Raw genomic sequence first — 18,261 nt, 5'->3', positions numbered from 1 at the left:
GACAAGGTAAAAATCTGTCATTCTGCCCCTGAACAAGGCAGTTAACCCACCGTTCCTAGGCCGTCATTGAAAATAAGAATGTGTTCTTAACTGACTTGCCTAGTTAAATAAAGGTGTAAAAATATATATATATATATAAAAATAAAAAAACGGCCAAATCGGTGTCCAGAAATACAGATTTCCGATTGTTATGACAACTTGAAATCGTCCCTAATTAATCGTCCATTCCGATTAATCGTTCGACCTCTACTAACCACTAAGGACCCAGATATTGTGGAATGAAGCCTATATACGCCACTCATAGCCTAGCAACCCATTCTGAACGTGACATTTCATATCCATTCCAGGATAGGACTCCTTTGCGAAAAACTGGACCACAACAATTGGTAGGCTAGCTCGTTAATTCATACACTAACTGACTAGGCTAAATTAATTTGTACTTGATGGTTCATTCACACCTGTTTTTTCAAAAGCCAAATGTTATTTTCTGATCGAATCAAATGCACAGGAGGGAGAGAAATCAAAACAAACAGACACATGTGTCTGACCTTGTTTCTACTTCGTCCCTGTGTGCTTATCACACTATTAACGTGATGGTATCATGGTATTAAGATTGAGGGCAGTAGCAACAGAGTAGCGGTGGAGTTAATCTCAATAGCAGCAGGAAACAGAGTAGTAGTAGTACTCTAGTGAAGTTAATCCCTGTATGTCAACATGACCCTGACAGAACAGAACAGCATGTACTGCCATGATGCCTCCCAATCAGCTTCTGTTGTGGAACTACATGGTCCCAAAGGCTTAGTGGGTTAAACTATGTTTCTGGCATCACCAGGGTTGTGGCTTTGATTCACATACAGTTGAAGTCGGAAGTGTACATACACATCAGCCAAATACATTTAAAATCAGCTTGTCACAATTCCTGACAAGTAATCCTAGTAAAAATTCCCTGTCTTAGGTCAGTTCGGATCACCACTTTATTTTAAGAATGTGAAATGTCAGAATGATAGTAGAGAGAATGATTTATTTTGGGTTGGGGTTGTGTGCTCGCCTTCTAAGTCTGATCAGGAGACCGCTCCGTCGGCCTCTCCTGCGGTGACGATGTTGTTTTGGGTCAGCCTCTGGGATTAGATCCAATGTCCAGGGTGGAGGTCCGAACAAAGGATCCGCTTCGGGAAAGTCGTATTCCTGGTCGTGATGTTGGTAAGTTGACGTCGCTCTTATACCCAATAGTTCTTCCCGGCTGTATGTAATAACATTTAAGATTTTCTGGGCTAACAATGTAAGAAATAATACATAAACAAACAATTGACTGCATAGTTTCCTAAGGACTTTCCTAAGCGAGGCGACCATCTCTGTCAGCGCCATCTTGCTCAACTCCACTACTACTGACATGATTCGCTATCCTACATGTCAGAAAGGTTTGTTCAATCTGAAGTTGTACCCTTGCTGAACGAACCCCATGGTTGTGGGTTCGATTCCCAGATGAACCACATATAGCTTCCTGAAAATACAAGTTACTCTCTAGATGTTAAAAGTTCTGTACAGTGAACAACCATGGAGAAGCCGGGTTAATTCACTCACTGAGGGAAAATACAGTATAGGCAATGGAGCCTTGATTATGGAAATGGCCTACTTGAGTGTCCTTGATGAATGCAATGGAGAGCCCTCTGGGTGAATGTAATGGCGAGTCTTTTGACGTTGACTCAGACCTATTGTGTGGGTGGGTGGGTGGTGGTTTACTGTAGCTCTGTGAATGGTCTTTGTCATCATTATCCCTGGCTGTTGATCTCTGTCTCTTTGGGGGTAATGACAGGGTCATTGTCATTGTGTCGCTGTTATGCAACTGTTGTGTTGCCGGACGCGGAGCTAGGGCTTTGTGGACATCTGTGATCCACGCTGAAAATGCATGCATCCAAAATGGCACACTATTCCCTATATAAATACACTACTTTTGACCAGGGCCCATAGTTTGTATTTGGTTTCATACACTTTATTTATCAACGTTAGTCTAATTGAGATCAAGTCTCGTTCGCCATAAAGACCTGGGCCCGTATTAACGAAGCGTCTCATAGTCAGAGTGCAGATCTAGGATCAGTTCATACATGCGGTCCCTGGCAAGGAGATTTTGCCTAGCTGCTCACTGAGAGGTCCTGTTGTCTAGGCCATTTGCCATGGCAGTTTGTTAAGGAGCACAGTTAGGCCAGTGCCAGAGCCGCTTGGTACTGACGCCAAGTGTTGGTTGTTGGAGAGGTGACGATGGCGTTGATTTGTCAACCGCTGTGGTTTGATGCAGGTCCAGTATGCCTGATGAGGTATCAATGGATTAACACCTAGGGCTGCCTCCGCTGTTTGTGCCTGTGGATCTCAGTAGTCAATACACACTCCACGTGTTGTCAATACGTTTTCCAGTATGGGACGATAACTCATAAAACTGTTGTTTTACAAAAATGTAGCAATGTCACATAGACCATTTAATTGTAGACAAAGCATTTTCATTCAAATAGGCCTATAAATGATTTTCTTTTTTCCTCCGAAATGAATACTTTCACAAATAATCAAATACTTATGTCCGTTTGGATATTCAAATACTGTAATAACCGTGACCATCCCTAATGGCGAGGACGACACCATGTAGGTGTTGGATTGATGGTGGTGGTGATGCATGGTCCTCCTGGCACTCAGTTCTTCTGATTCTTCTTCCTCTACAACAGTCATGTCATCACGACATTAGAACGTTCCTCTGAGTACAAAGGGAAATTTGTTAAAAAAAAAGGGCTGGTGTATCAGGGAAAAACCTGGCCTATTTCAGGTCCCAGTCTATCCCTGCAGAGATGCATATGTTAAAGGGATTATGAATCGTGCGTGATTAACACATCTAAATAAAGCCCCAAATAGCATCATCAACAACAACATAAGAACTGCGAGGTTCCGCTCTCTCTCTCTCTCTCTCTGATTTCTACACAACGTCTGCTTGTTCAGCTTATCATATCCATACGATTTCATACCTACTCAAGACTGTTTCTCCCTGACTGCATCACATCTCAATGTGGGAACGGTGACATTGGATGGAAACGTGGCCGCGGCTGGAATTTAGTGGCAGCACGTCATTGACTCGGACGGATTCCAATGTTAATTTGCTTTGGTTGTTGGCAGTGGCTGGCAAGGGCGCGCGATGACGACGCTGGCAGACACTGCAGGCCCAGTTGGCACATGGCCGTCATCCCCGTTGGCTACATCTGTGAGACACAGACAACCAGCTGAACACAATCATCTCTATCTTTACCCTCACTGGAGGCAAGGCCATTTGAAAAACCGAGATGTTGTCCTTGACAAGCAGTAGCACCGGACAATTGCTTTGGATCCAAGCCGCTTCTTTCTCTCTCTCTTTAGGCTAGAGTGGACTCATTGTTTCAGGAGCTCTGCAACCAAGAGTTAATTCATCTTGGCAGGAGATGGAGTGATTGAACGGTGCTTTTTGTGGATTTAACTTCGGCTATTTGTTTTACGGCGATCGCTTTCTTCCTTGTGCTGTGCTCGGGCCAGAGGTCCACTGTGTCATAATGAAAAGATGGGATAGGGGGAATTGAGGTAGCTGAAACTAGAAGAAGTGATTGGGGGGGGGCTGGGGGGTTGACTATGCTGGATCATGTCTCTTGCAGTATGACATAACCCTTAATGCTGGTACTAATAAAGAGAAATAGGAGAGAAGAAAGAGAGGAGAGGGAGAGGAAAAGGGAGGGAGAGAGGGAGAGGAAAAGGGAGGGAGGGAGAAAGAGAGAGAGAGAGGGGAGAGGGAGGGAGAGCGAGACAGCGAGATGGAGAGACAGAGACTGTGGCTGTCTCCTGGGGCAGATGGCATGCTGGGATTCTTTCGCTCCTAGAGACTGACGAGTGTGTGTTAATTCTCACTTATTATCTCCACAGCTAGAATGAAGCCTAAGGGGAATCACCAAGCAAAGACAAACATCCAAACACCTCTCTTACTCTCTGTGTCTTACTCTCTGTGTCTTACTCTCTGTGTCTTACTCTCTGTGTCTTACTCTCTGTGTCTCTCTCGCTCACAATTCAATTCAATTTGCCTTATTGACATGACGTAACAATGTACATATTGCCAATGCGTACTTAGGGGATTAAGTGATACATTTACGATATTAACATAATTGAAATAATAATAATCAAGACTGTCAACGGTACAGCACTAACAACAATAATCAAAGGTCAAAATAAACATACATTGAGCAATAACAACAACAATGCCATAGAGGACATGTGCACTGTCCCTCATTTTATGGCAGGCAGCAATTTAGTGCTCTCTATCTCTCTCTCTCTCTCTTTTTTTTCGTCCAACCTCTTTAGGTGCCTGTAATGTCCATGGCATATTAGTGGATCTAAACAGAACAGTGCGATGGTGGAGGGAGGGAGGCAGAGCATTGTGGTGGGTAGGGATGGGAGCGGTAGACACGACAACACCAGTCACATTTCTGTGAGAGATTCCGGAACAGGACAAAGGCTAACAGTGGAGAACACAAAACCAGCTACAAAGGGCCAGGCAGCTCTGCTAAACTAGTGCTGCGTCCCACACGGCAACCTCTTTCCTTTATAGTGCACCACTTTTGACCCGGGCCCATAGGGCTCTGGTTAAAAGTAGTACACTATATGAATAGGATGCCATTTGGGACACGGATCTAGGTTAGGCTGAACCGAATACACAGGGACGCCTCATTGGTTGTTTCCCATGCTGTTGTTTTTCACAAGTCAGCGATTTGTCGCCTGATGTGGGATATTTCCTCACCGTTTGTTGTTCATTGCTCATTAAACAGTATCATTAGCTGAGGTTGCGCTGAGGTCGTCACTCCTTTAGAAAACAGAGCTGATTGTAAGAGAGACAACTGTTAACGTAACGGTAAAGGAATTACCCCAACCGGCCAGGTAAGTGTGTGTGTGTTTGTGTGTCCGCGTGTGTCTGTTTGTAAAAAAGTGGTATTTGACACATTTTCATTATCTGCGGTGGTGGTTGTGATGTGTGTGTGTGTGTGTGTGTGTGTGTGTAAATAACTAACATCCCAGTAATGTTCTCAGTCACGTCCTTCTTCTCCGCACCTCTTCGCAGCGACACGCTCACACACTGTTGAAGCCGTGCTACATTCAACACCAGGGCCAGGGGTGAAGCTGCTCTGACACAAGGCCCGTCCCGAACGACATACTGTTCCACATATAGTACTCTAATTTTGACCAAGGTCCATAAGCCTCTGGTCAAAAGCAGTGCACTATGTTGAGAATACGGTGCTATTTTAGTACACACCCACAGATGAGCCAAGAGAGGTGTCAGCCAGAGGGTTTGGGAATGACACTGTGTGTGTGTGTGTGTGTCTTCATTGTCTGCATGTGTGTTGAGAAGCCCTCTTGCAATGCTGAAACTAGCTCACCCTAAAGTGAACCTGTAAAACAACACTTTTCACCGTGGCAATAAAACATACTGTGAGCTCCAAAAGTATTAGGGAAGTGACAACTTTGTTGTTTATTTGGCTCTGAACTCCAGCTTTTTGGATTTTAAATGATACAATGATCCTGCTGTAAAAGTACTGACTGTCATCTTTAATTTCAAATGTATTTTCATCCATATTGGGTGAACCGTTTAATAATTACAGCTCTTTTGGTACATAGTCCCACCCATTTTAAGGGACCAAAAATGTAAGGACAAATTCACTTATGTGTATTTGAGTAGTGTCGTATTTGGCTCCATATTCATGGCACACAATTATTACACAAGCTTGTGACTCTACAAACTTATTGGATGCATTTTCAGTTTGTTTTGGTTTTGTTTCAGATTATTTTGTGCCCAATAGAAATGAATGGTAAATAATTGATTGTGTCATTTTGGAGTCACTTTTACTGTAGATAAGAATAGAATATGTTTCAAAACACTTCTACATTAATGTGGATGCTACCATGATTACGGATAATCCTGAATGAACCGTGAATAATAATGAGTGAGAAAGTTAGATGCACAAATATCATTGCCCAAAACTTGCAAACCTCACAACCTTCACCCCTTCACTCTACCTAGAGAACTGTAGAGAGGAGACAGAAGACACGCACCTGCTGCTGTATATATTGGAGATTTGTGTGTCTGTACACTGTCGATGTGCATGTATGTGTGTGTTTCAGCATGTGTGCGTGCACACACGTTTTTCTGTATGTACAAACGACACAATGTTTACCCCTCTTCTCTTCACTGGTACTTAATCTTCTGTCTAATCCACACTGCTCCGGGGCAGCCATGTTTCATAAGATTTAGCAGTAAGACGCAATTTGGGGAACTGTAAAATGGGTCATTCTATCCTTTTGGGTTTCAGGGGGATTTAAATCGCAAAGAAAGCACAACAAATAGTTTAAAAAGCTCCGAATAGCTCCACACTCAAACTCTCACCAAATATTCTCGGATTTCTCAGACACATGCAGAAGCTCATTAAGCTAGGCTACTCTCGAATGCAGTACATTTGCACACTCATGCACGCTCTTACGCACACACATGCGCACATACACACACACACACACACACAGATGTATGATCTTAATTTGATTACTCTTTTGTCACTGAGAATTTTCCTGAACAGCAGAAAATGCAATCTCTTAGTATATTTGAGTTTTTAAAAGGATTCTAAAGTTTGTCATTTAGATTTTGAAATGTCAGACTTGCTTTTCCCTCAACGAAAAATGTATCAACCCCTACAAAAATGCCCATAAATTATAATTCACATTTCCTGTTGCTGCAGGATTATTTTTCTGCTGTAATCAAACTGGCTCAAAAATTAAGATTGTACATCTGTATTGGCATTTGACATGGATTCACACACGTGCGAACGCACAGACTCATACCCATACACACACACACACTCTCTTTAGGTGCAGCGTAGAGGAGAGAGTAGAGTAGGAGATGAGAGGAAACCGTTATTTGAGCTGAGCACTTCTCTCTGAGCCAGAGCAGGGTAAACCCATCGAAGAGAAGACCCTGACTTCTCTTGTCCAAAGACCATCTCCTCCGACTACCCTCCACATCTCAATCTTCAGGGGCCCTACAGCAGCAGGTGTGTGTCGTCTCTCTCCTCTCTACAGTTCTCTCAGTAGAGTGAAGTAGTGAGGGTTACCCCACTTCAGGGCTGATTGTGCCTTCTCTCTTTCTCTCTCTCTCTCTCCGTCTTTGTTTCTAACCCTCTCCTCTGCCACCTAGCCCATCATAACAATGAGCAGGAGAGGACACAAACACTCTCATTTTTTAAATTCTTATTTCACCTTTATTTAACCAGGTAGGCCAGTTGAGAACAAGTTCTCATTTACAACTGCGACCTGGCCAAGATATAGCAAAACAGTGCGACGCAAACAACAACACAGAGTTACACATGGAATAAACAAACATACAGTCAATAATACAATAGAAAAGTATATATGCAGTATGTGCAAATGACGTAGGATAAGGGAGGTAAGGCAATAAATAAGCCATAGTGGCGAAATAGTTACAATATAGCAATTAAACACTGGAGTGATAGATGTGCAGAAGATGAATGTGCAAGTAGAGATACTGGGGTGCAAAGGAGCAAAATAAATAACAGTATGGGGATGAGGTAGTTGGATGGACTATTTACAGATGGGCTATGTACAGGTGCAGTGATCTGTGAGCTGCTCTAACAGCTAGTGCTTAACACTTAGTGAGGGAGATATGAGTCTCCAGCTTCAGTGATTTTTGCAGTTCGTTCCAGTCATTGGCAGCAGAGAACTGGAAGGAAAGGCGGCCAAACAGGAATTGGCTTTGGGGGTTACCAGTGAAATATACAGTTGAAGTCGGAAGATTACATACAATTTAGCCAAATACATTTAAACTCCGTTTAAGTCCTGACATTTAATCCTAGTAAAAATTCCCTGTTTTAGGTCAATTAGGATCACCAATTTATTTTAAGAATGTGACATGTCAGAATAATAGTAGAGAGAATGATTTATTTCAGCTTTTATTTCTTTCATCACATTCCCAGTGGGTCAGAAGTTTACATACACTCAATTAGTATTTGGTAGCATTGTCTTTTAAATTGTTTAACTTGGGTCAAACATTTCGGGTAGCCTTCCACAAGCTTCCCACAATAAGTTGGGTGAATTTTGGCCCATTCCTCCTGATGGAGCTGGTGTAAGTGAGTCAGGTTTGTAGGCCTCCTTGCTCGCACACGCTTTTTCAGTTCTGCCGACAAATTTTCTATAGGATTGAGGTTAGGGCTTTGTCATGGCCACTCCAATACTTTGACTTTGTTGTCCTTAAGGCAATTTGCAACAACTTTGGAAGAATGCTTGGGGTCATTGTTCATTTGGAAGACCCATTTGCGACCAAGCTTTAACTTCCTGACTGATGTCTTGAGATGTTGCTTCAATATATCCACATAATTTTCATTCCTCATGCCATCTATTTTGTGAAGTGCACCAGTCCTTCCTGCAGCAAAGCACCCCCACAACATGATGCTGCCACCCCCGTACTTCACAGTTGGGATGGTGTTCTTCGGCTTGCAAGCCTCCTCCTTTTTCCTCCAAACATAACAATGGTCATTATGGCCAAACAGTTCTATTTTTGTTTCATCAGACCAGACCATTTCTCCAAAAAGTACGATCTTTGTCCCCATGTGCAGTTGAAAACCGTAGTCTGGCTTTTTTATGGCGGTTTTGGAGTAGTGGGTTCTTCCTTGCTGAGCGGCCTTTCAGGTTATGTCGATATAGGACTCGTTTTATTGTGGATATGGCTGCATGGTCCCATGGTGTTTATACTTGCGTACTATTGTTTGTACAGATGCATGTGGTACCTTCAGGCGTTTGGAAATTGCTCCCAAGGATGATCCAGACATGTGGAGGTCCACAATTTTTTTTCTGAGGTCTTGGCTGATTTCTTTGGATTTTCCCATGATGTCAAGCAAAGAGGCACTGATTTTGAAGGTAGGCCTTGAAATACATCCACAGGTACACCTCCAATTGACTCAAATGATGTCAATTAGCCTATCAGAAGCTTCTAAAGCCATGACATCATCTTCTGGAATTTTCAAAGCTGTTTAAAGGCACAGTCAACTTAGTGCATGTAAACTTCTGACCCACAGGAATTGTGATACAGTGAATTATAAGTGAAATAATCTGTCTGTAAACAATTGTTGGAAAAATGACTTGTGTCATGCACAAAGTAGATGTCCTAACCGACTTCCCAAAACTATAGTTTGTTAACAAGACATTTGTGGAGTGTTTGAAAACGAGTTTTAATGACTCCAACCTAAGTGTATGTAAACTTCAACTGTACCTGCTGGAGCGGGTGCTCCGGGTGGGTGTTGCTATGGTGACCAGTGAGCTGAGATAAGGCGGGGCTTTAACTAGCAAAGACTTATAGATGACCTGGAGCCAGTGGGTTTGGCGATGAATATGAAGCGAGGGCCAGCCAACGAGAGCATACAGGTCGCAGTGGTGGGTAGTATATGGGGCTTTGGTGACAAATCGGATGGCACTGTGATAGACTGCATCCTGTTTGCTGAGTAGAGTGTTGGAGGCTATTTTATAAATGACATCGCCGAAGTCAAGGATCGGTAGGATAGTCAGTTTTACGAGGGTATGTTTGGCAGCATGAGTGAAGGATGCTTTGTTGAGAAATAGGAACCCGATTCTAGATTTATTTTTGGATTGGAGATGCTTAATGTGAGTCTGGAAGGAGAGTTTACAGTCTATCCAGACACCTAGGTGTTTGTAGTTGTCCACATATTCTAAGTCAGAACCGTCCAGAGTAGTGATGCTGGACGGGCGGGCAGGTGCAGGCAGCGATCGGTTGAAGAGCATGCATTTCATTTTACAAGCATTTAAGAGCAATTGGAGGCCACGGAAGGAGAGTTGTACAGCATTGAAGCTCGGTTGGAGGTTAGTTAACACAGTGTCCAAAGAAGGGCCAGCAGTATACAGAATGGTGTCGTCTGCGTAGAGGTGGATCAGAGAATCACCAGCAGCAAGAGCGACATCATTGATGTATACAGAGAAGACAGTCGGCCTGAGGATTGAACTCTGTGGCACCCCCATAGAGACTGCCAGAGGTCCGGACAACAGGCCCTCCGATTTGACACACTGAACTCTGTTTGAGAAGTAGTTGGTGAACCAAGCGAGGCAATCATTTGAGGAACCAAGGCTGTTGAGTCTGCCAATAAGAATGTGGTGATTGACAGAGTCGAAAGCCTTAGCCAGGTCGATGAATACCGCTACACAGTCTTGTCTCTTATCGATGGAGGTTATGATATCGTTTAGGACCTTGAGCGTGGCTGAGGTGCACCCATGACCAGCTCTGAAATCAGATTGCATAGCGGAGAAGGTACGGTGGGATTCGAAATGGTCGGTAATCTGTTTGTTGACTTGGCTTTCGAAGACCTTAGAAAGACAGGGTAGGATAGATATAGGTCTGTAGCAGTTTGGGTCTAGAGTGTCTCCCCCTTTGAAGAGGGGGATGACCGCGGCAGCTTTCCAATCTTTGGGGATCTCAGACGATACGAAAGAGAGGTTGAACAGGCTAGTAATAGGGGATGCAACAATTTCGGCGGATAATTTTAGAAAGAGATGGTCCAGATTGTCTAGCCCAGCTGATTTGTAGGGGTCCAGATTTTGCAGCTCTTTCAGAACATCAGCTATCTGGATTTGGGTGAAGGAGAAATGGGAGAGGCTTGGGCAAGTTGCTGTGGGGGGTGCAGGCCTGTTGACCGGGGTAGCCAGGTGAAAGCATGGCCAGCCGTAGAGAAATTCCTATTGAAATTCTCAATTATCGTGGATTTATCAGTGGTGACAGTGTTTCCTAGCCTCAGTGCAGTGGGCAGCTGGGAGGAGGTGCTCTTATTCTCCATGGACTTTACAGTGTCCCAGAACTTTTTGGAGTTCCTCGCTCTCTCTCTCTCGCTCTCTCTCTCTCTCTCGCTCTCTCTCTCTCTCGCTCTCTCTCTCTCGCTCTCTCTCTCTCTCTCTCTCTCTGAAAGTGATGGCCACTTTTCAGTTCATGATTTGAGTATGAATTCATCACTTGAACTGATTGGATTAGAATGGCATGAACTAAATTCCCTCTGCAAATGTTTCTATTTCTGTTCATTTACTTGTTGTTTGTTTACGTGTGGTTGCTTTAAGGAAGGGATGCGGGGCCGAGACAAGTGCTTGCCTACTAGACAGACCTCAGGTTCTCTCTTTCTCTTGTACTCTGTGTGTCCCTCTCTCTCTCTCTCTCTCACACACACCTCTCTCTCACACACAATCTCTCTCTCTTTGTGCCTCTCATTCTCCACTACTGTTCTCCCGTCGCGTGACTCGTTTGAACATGAGTTGTAGCTCATTAGAAAAGTGGAATAGTAAATGATTTGACTGACTGGGGCGCTCCACGTACACTGCTCTGCTTCACTGTCAAAGACTCAGCACAAGCCTGTGTGTGTGTGTTCAGTAATTGTGACTGATAGGACTGCGGCGCGTGTGTGTGTGTGTGCATTTCTTTGTTCTACAATAATAGTCTTAGGTTTCAGTGTTTTAAGAGGTGTAGATACAGATGTAGGATCTTAATTTGATCACACGTTTGTTGCTGAGAAGTTTCCTGCAAAGCAGGAGATGCTAACTTGTGGTGTATTCAAAGTTTAAAAAGGCTTCTAAAGTTTGTAATTTTCACTTTAAAAGGTCATATTTATCAACCCGAAAAATGTATTAACCCCTGCAAAAAAATGTCCATTAATTAGAATCCACATAATAATTCACATTTCCTGTTTCTGCAGGATTATTTTCCTGCTGTAGCAAACTGGCTCAAATTAAGATCCTACATCTCTATTGGGGAATTGATGTTTGTATTACATTTAAAAGGTTATATCCACATAACCATCGATAACCATTACTGTCTATGACCATCAGCAGGCTGTTAGCCACCCTACCAGCTTAGTGGAGTGCCACTAGCAAAGTCAGTGTAGTCAGCTCAGCTTTCCCCATTGAGACCGTGTCTCTGCCTCGATCTAGGTTGGGCAAAACATGGCGGTGTTCGCTTTAGCAATCTCATTCCTGTCATTATTGAAAGAGATTGTGATATCTCACATCTCAAAATAGGGTTACTTAATGTTAGATACCTCACTTCCAAGGCAGTCGTTGTCAATGAACTAATCACTGATCATAATCTTGATGTTATTGGCCTGACTGAAACATGGCTCAAGCCTGATGAATTTACTGTGTTAAATGAGGCCTCTCCTCCTGGTTACACTAGTGACCATATCCCCCGCGTATCCCGCAATGGTGGAGGTGTTGCTAACATTTATGTCAGAAAATTTCAATTGACTAAAAAATAAATGACTGCGTTTTTGTCTTTTGAGCTTCTAGTCATGAAATCTATGCAGGCTACTCAATCACTTTTTATAGCTACTGTTTACAGGCCTCCTGGGCCGTATACAGCGTTCCTCACAGAGTTCCCAGAATTCTTATAGGACCTTTTAGTCATGGCAGATTATATTCAATTTTTTGGTGACATCAATATTCACATGGAAAAGTCCACAGACCCACTCTAAAAGGCTTTCGGCGCCATCATTGACTCAGTGGGTTTTGTTCAACATGTCTCCGGACCTACTCACTGCCACAGTCATACTCTGGACCTAGTTTTGTCCCGTGGAATAAATATTGTGGATCCTCATAATCCTGGACTATTGGACCACCATTTTATTACGTTTGCAATCGCAACAAATAATCTACTCAGACCCCAACCAAGGATCATCAAAAGCTGTGCTATAAATTCTCGGACAACCCAAAGATTCCTAGATGCCCTTCCAGACTCCCTTCACCTACCCAAGGAAGTCGGAGTACAAAAATTGGTTAACCACCTAACTGAGGATCTTAACTTAACCTTGCTTAATACCATAGATGCAGTCAATATGCATCTTAGTTTACAATGTTTAACAGGTATTGGGTCGATATTGGTTGAATTAAGGGTTACATTACATTTGAAATGTTATATCCACGTAACTATCAATAAGATTAACTGGGTATAACCATCAACTGTAATTTCACACTCTTCCCTCCGCAGATATTTTTGAAGATATTTCCTGTGATTTGTGAGTCAGCCAAGGCAATCAAGAGAAAATATGCTTCGCTCCTTCTTGGCTCGTTCTTTTGCTGTCAACACCTGCTGTTTCTGTGAACAATACTTCTCAGTTTGGAAAATCACAAAAGCACGGCAGTGGTTAGTCATCTCGGCAGCGAGAGAGAGAGAAAGAGAGAGCGAGAGGGTAGGTTGGTGGACTGGAGAGAGAGAGAGACAGACAGAGAAAGAGATTGAGATAGACAGAGCGTATACAAAGAGTTGGCTTGGATGTCGGAATGATAATAACAAATGTGTTGCATTGAAGTCATTTTAGCCTTTCAGCCATCTTGGCAGCATGTAGCCTTCGTCTGATAACAGCTAGGCATTATGTGAATACATCCACTGGCGGGGCGTTTTTCTGTGACATTACAGCGGCATCATCCACTGCCAACAATGATCTACATCACATCAGTCGCCAGCAGGACATTCTCTAGGCCTGTTCTCTGTGGGGAGAATGTGTGTGTGTGTGTGTGCGAGCGTATGTGTGCGTGTGTGTGTGTGTGTGTGCGTGTGTGTGTGTGAGCATCATAATTATTCTCTCTCCACCATGGCATAAATGATTGGCAGCTCCAGTGACAATACACTTTGAAATTCACATTCTAACCTCCAACAGTTGTCATTATCTTCCTTCTCCTATTGTTGTTGTGTTCAGAGCTGAAACGGAAATATAATTGTTTAGAAATGGTGGTTGGCCGCTTTTATACTGCTTGTGTGTGTGTGTGTGTGGGGGGGGGGGGGGGGGGGGTCTGAGCCAGTTTGTGTGTGTGTGTTTCTTAGATTTTTCGTATTGTTCATTTTACTGGTATCAATTTACAAGAATAAATCCAGAAGATAGACTCTGTATAAAATACTAATGTAGACCTCCTAGAGCCCAGAGGTAAAATATACTGAACAAAAATATAAACGCAACATGTAAAGTGAAATCAAATAACCCAGAAATGTTATTTCTCTCAAATTTTGGGCATTTCTCTCAAATTTTTGTGAGCATTCCTACTCTGCCGAGATAATCCATCCACCTGACAGGTGTGGCATATCAGGAATCTGATTAAACAGCATTATCATTAGACAGGTGCACCTTGTGCTGAGGACAATTAAAGGCCACTCTAAAATGTGCCGGTTTGTCACACAACACTATGCCACAGATGTCTTAAGTTTTGAAGGAGTGTGCATTTGGCATGCTGACTGCAGGAATGTCCACCAGAGCTGTTGTCAGATAATTTGATGTTCATTTATCTATCATAACCCGCCTCTAACATTGTTTAAGAGAATTTTGCAGTAGGGCCAACCGACCTCACAACCGCATACCACATGTAACCATGACAGCCCAGGACCTCCACATCCGGCTTCCTCACTTGCGGGATCGTCTGAGACCGGCCACCCGGACAGCTGATGAAACTGAGGAGTTTTTCTGTCTGTAATAATGCACTTTTGTTGGGAAAAACCCATTCTGATTGGCTGGTCCTGGCTCCCAAGTAGGTGGGCCTATGCTCTCCCAGGCCCACCCATGGCTGTGCCCCTGCCCAGTCATGAGAAATCCATAGAGAGGGGACCTAATTCATTTAATTTGACTGATTTCCTTATATGAACTGTAACTTTCATGAACTTTCATTATTTAATATAGACCTCATAGTCCAGCATTAGATATGACTTCAAAGGCGCGCATTGTGTAGCCTAGGCTACGTGTGCGTCCCAAAATGGCACCCTGTCCCCTATATAGTGCACTACTTTTAACCAGAGCCAGGGCCCTGGTCAAACGGAATGCACTATATTCGGAATAGAGTGCCATTTTGGGACGGAACCGTCGGCAACCTCCACTCTCTTTCGCCGTTGCCATGGCGTCAACAGTTGCGTAAGCTACAGGTGTTGGTACTTTTCTCTTTCTCTCCGCTCTTCCTCTCCCCCTGTGTATTTCTGGAGGACGAAGAGAAAGAAATACGCCCCCTTGACGTTTCCTAAGTTTCCAACGCCGTCAGTAATTACACAGCAGGGCATATGATTATTGTCCATTGTCTTCCACGGTAGTAAGTTGTACTTGAATGTGTCTATCTGTATGAAATGTTGCCCGCTCCACGGGGAGAGAGATGGGAGCCGAGGACAAGGTTTGAGTGATGTCTGTTAAGTAGCAAGTAGATTGTGTGTGCTATAATGCAATGCTACTTCCACATTGGTATTTTCTTTTTTCGGTGTATTTTCATAGTTGACCAATGACATAGTTTGCAATTAGAGGCATTTGCGTCACACTGATTGTCACTCTGCTTGCTTTGTTTTTGGCTGCGAGCTGACAATACTTGTCAGGGACAAATACATTTCTGGTCTTGTCGTTTGTTCTCTATTTCTAATTTTCTCCTGCTTTTGGGGTTCCCTGTACTATCAATTATTACATGGGTTGTTCTAAGCTAGTAGAGAACTAGGTGGGGTGGGGTGGGGTGGGGGGGGCATCCAATGCAACAACAAAACAATATATCTTTGCGGGTACGTGAACATCGACTGTAGGGGAAAAGTCGTCTGGAGGAGTGAGTGCATTCATTTGCTCCAAGTTAGCTTCACCTAATGAACCTCTCCCCGGCTGTAAACATACATTACTTCTGATGTTTGTTCCACAAATGTCAGCGAATGTCAGAGAAATGTCAGCGAGGGCACGCTTTATACTGCTGTGTGTGTGTGTCCGTGTGTGTGTGTCCGTGACTGCGACTGTGCGCGCGTGTGTGTGTGTGTGTGTGTGTGTGTGTGTGTGTGTGTGTGTGTGTGTGTGTGTGTGTCCGTGACTGCGTGTGTGTCCGTGACTGCGACTGTGCGTGTGTGTGTGTGTGTGCGTGACTGCGACTGTGCGTGTGCGTGTGTCCGTGACTGCGACTGTGCGTGTGTGTGTGTGTGCAGTCTGTCTGAACTCATCCTCACTGCAAAGGATACGTGTTTGTTGGTTTCGTTCCAGGAGTTTGTAAAGGCCAACAGGTATTTTTGGCAGTCACAACGACATTTCAAAATAAATGCTTTACTTTGCTAACTCTTCTCGCTGTGTTGGAAGAGCCACACAATTAGGCTTCTTTCAATGCAGATGATAAAATGTGTTTCTTGTTCATTTGATAATATTAGAAATATTCCTAATTTAGGCTAGTATTGCACCAGCCAGAGGCTCTGGACCCCCCCACATGCCCCAGCTGGCAACATTGAGTGTTGTTTAGCTTCATGTCGCCATGGCAATGGCAGCCCTCCTCCCTCCTCCGTCCCCCCTCCATCCTTCTGCTGTGGACTCTATCGACCCTAAATAACCCCAGTGAGTCAGATCCCCTACTGACAATAGTATCGTCTATAGAAGGAGGCCGCTACACAAGCATATGTCAGAGTTTAGACTCTTCCTCTCTGTGTGTGTGTGTGTGTGTGTGTGTGTGTGTGTGTGTGTGTGTGTGTGTGTGTGTGTGTGTGTGTGTGTGTGTGTGTGTGTGCACGTGCGCACGGCCACGCCCGCCTGTGTGTATAGCGTGGTAGTACTCATCGAAGTTCTAGGGAGCTTATTATAACCAATTAGGCTATGTGAGCTTCAATGGATAGTTATGTAAATTCAACTCTTTTTTTAGTTTTACACATTTGAACTTTCAGACATAATGTGCAGTAATTTGTTAATAGAACTGATTTTGAATTAGACTTCATTTAAATGTGAGTGGTACTTCTCACCTCGACTCAGATATATACTCCTAAGGTTTTTTTTCAATGGTGATCATTGGAATTCCACTTAGTTCCGTACTCACCTCAGCCAAACTGCTGCTCTTTCTCTCTCTGCTGTGTCATGGAGAAGGCTTCCACTGTGGACAGCTCCTCTCTCTCACACTTTTTCTTTTCATTCTTTCTTTCTTTCTCTCTCATTCTCTCTCATTCTCTCGCATTCTCTCTCATTCTCTCGCATTCTCTCTCTCTCTCTCTCGCATTCTCTCTCTCTCTCTCTCTCTCTCTCTCTCTATGTATATATATATATATATATATATATATATATATAATGATATTTCCAAATGGATCCTTGCCTGTGTCCCCTTCTTTAATCAGAGACTCACCTTCATACATTAGCCATGCTCTTGAAAGCCACTGCTCAAGCTTTGTGCCCACATATGTTTTTAGTAATCAGAATCCCACTCGGTCGCTCTCGGTCCCGCCGAATGGAATGGTAGAGACTGAGAGACAAATCTAGGCCAACGCACTCTTCTGAATGACAATCAGGTTTGAAGGCAGGAGGCAAAACAGTGCGAGGGTGTCCCTGAATCACAGTCAAGCCTCAATAAAACACTTCAACATGAAAGAATCAGAGTTTCAGACTCTTCCGTTCTAGTTGACATGGAAGTGTCTTTAGTGTGAATCTTTTAACTGCTGATGGGTGGAGATCACAGGTGGTTGGTGGCACCTTAATTGGGGAGGACGGGCTCGTGGTGATGAAGCGGAACGGTATGAAATAGATCAAATACATGGCTCCGTTCCAGACGTTATTATGATCTGTCCTCCCCTCAGCAGCCTCCACGGGTGGAGGTGAGAGTGGTGTAGGAACCCTTTAAACCAATCAGTGGACTTTTGCCAGTTTTTTGGGGGTAATTTAAAATATTTTTTTTTCACTAAAGTAGTGCACTGGCCCTTTACTTGTGTTAGCAGACTGACATAGACCTCTATAGTGTGGGCAACAATTTATTTTCAGCGTCTTGCTTTGTCAAAAAAAGGTAGTTGTATAATTACCAACAGTATCTTGCAGGATTCAATGGTTTGGGATTCTAAGAGTTGTTGCCATGTCATTCTAATGGTGTCCAAAAAGAACAAAACCCTGTCCTCAAACATTTACCTCAAAAGGTGAAGAGTTAAACATCAAATTCAATCTTTTTTTTCTCTCTTGATTTAATAACATGGAAAACAACTACTTTTTCGGCAGTATTCATTTACCAAACCACTCAATGCAAATGTACATTACTTTATTGTACATAAGCTGCTCATCACTGTACCGGTACACTTTCCATCACCATGAAGGAAAACAATGAACAATAGTTCGCCATGAGAGGTGACTGTACAGTTCCCTTAAGGAAAAGCACCTTTAGTAAATCCGCTTTCTCTGTGAGAGCTTCCCATCTCTGGAATACACTGCCATCAGACACACA

General features: G+C 43.5%; 1 protein-coding gene across 3 annotated transcripts in view; it reads left to right on the top strand.

Moving 5' to 3' along the window:
• Positions 1-18,261, top strand: part of LOC129841328 (catenin alpha-2) — a 697,172-nt gene that overhangs the window by 18,231 nt on the left and 660,680 nt on the right. The window contains exon 1 of one of the 3 annotated variants that reach the window (XM_055909553.1): positions 3,205-3,588. The exons of 1 other annotated variant lie outside the window; for it this stretch is intronic. The gene's annotated coding sequence lies outside the window, so the exon portion shown is untranslated. Of the gene's footprint in view, positions 1-3,204; positions 3,589-4,490; positions 4,930-18,261 lie in introns of those variants that run through there. One more of the 3 variants, XM_055909551.1, reaches the window with a different exon arrangement.

This window comes from Salvelinus fontinalis, chromosome 42, assembly GCF_029448725.1.
Source record: "Salvelinus fontinalis isolate EN_2023a chromosome 42, ASM2944872v1, whole genome shotgun sequence".
NCBI classification, from domain to species: domain Eukaryota; kingdom Metazoa; phylum Chordata; class Actinopteri; order Salmoniformes; family Salmonidae; genus Salvelinus; species Salvelinus fontinalis.
This window is presented reverse-complemented; position numbering and strand designations above follow the sequence as displayed.